Raw genomic sequence first — 1,179 nt, 5'->3', positions numbered from 1 at the left:
TTTTCATCATCTCACGAAGATCATCACTAGATGACGACCCTATAACATTGGAGTTTGTGAATGGAGGGGGTTGTCTTGCTTGATAATTCTGTTGGGGCTGAAATCCATGGGGATGGAATTGTCGACCTTGATTGCCTTGTTGAGGCTTGTTCCTATACCATAGGTTGGGATAATCTCTCCATCTAGGATTGTACATGTGGGAAAAAGGATCATACTTACGCTGAGGTTGTCCATTGAATGCTCCATTAACTACATTAGCTTGTTCAATGTAATCTTCTTGCATTGTTGGGCACATATTTGAAGCATGTCCTTTTAAGGAGCATATGCTACAAACTTTCACCTGCTGTATATTGCCACAAGCCAAATAATGCACAAGAGAAGTAAGATCATTAACTTTATTCTCAAGGTTAGAAATACTTACCTCATTTACTTGTTTGTTTGCGAAGTCTCCACGAGTGCCAAATTGTTTCGAGTTGGCTGCCATGTTTGAGATCAATTGGCGTGCAGCCTCAGATGTCTTATCTACCAATGCCCCTCCACTTGTAGCATCAATGATACTACGATTAGTAGGCATCAATCCTTCATAAAAATATTGAATGAGCAGCTAATCAGGTATTTAATGATGAGGGCATTGAATACACAGTTGCTTAAATCTTTCCCAATACTCGGAAAGTGTCTCTCCATGAGATTGTCGAATCCCACATATTTCTTTTCTTATGTTGGCAACTCGAGATGCTGGGAAATACTTCTCAAGGAAGATCTTCTTCATGCCATTCCACGTTCCAATTGAACCTGGGAGAATGGAGAAAATCCATGCCTTTGCTGCCTCTTTTAAAGAGAAAAGGAAAGCTTTCAACTTAACCTGTTCTTCGTCAACTCCATTCGGTTTCATACCAACGCAAACCATATGGAATTCCTTGACATAAGTATGAGGATCTTCTCCTGCAAGACCATTGAAAGTTGGTAGCAAATGTATAAAACCAGATTTGAGCTCAAAGTTTACATTATTGTTGATGTTTATGCATAATGGCTGATTTTCCACGTTAGGAGCAGCAAGCTCCTTGAGTGTTTGTTATCGTGTAACAGCCATGGTGTTAAGGCGAGCTTCCTTTCGTAACCTGCGTAAAGTTTTTTCTATTTCGAGATCCAATTGCACTTGACTTTGATTAGTAGAACAGG

At 39.9% G+C, this 1,179-nt stretch overlaps 1 non-coding gene across 1 annotated transcript; it reads left to right on the top strand.

Moving 5' to 3' along the window:
• The first annotated feature begins 614 nt into the window (after nucleotides 1-614).
• LOC133706097 (small nucleolar RNA R71) lies at nucleotides 615-721 on the top strand. The gene has a single exon (XR_009844441.1). It is a non-coding gene; the product is annotated as a small nucleolar RNA R71 (small nucleolar RNA).
• The last annotated feature ends 458 nt before the right edge of the window (nucleotides 722-1,179 follow it).

This window comes from Populus nigra, chromosome 10, assembly GCF_951802175.1.
Source record: "Populus nigra chromosome 10, ddPopNigr1.1, whole genome shotgun sequence".
Taxonomy (NCBI): domain Eukaryota; kingdom Viridiplantae; phylum Streptophyta; class Magnoliopsida; order Malpighiales; family Salicaceae; genus Populus; species Populus nigra.
Note: the sequence above shows the minus strand (reverse complement) of the source record. Positions and strands in the feature narration are given on the sequence as shown.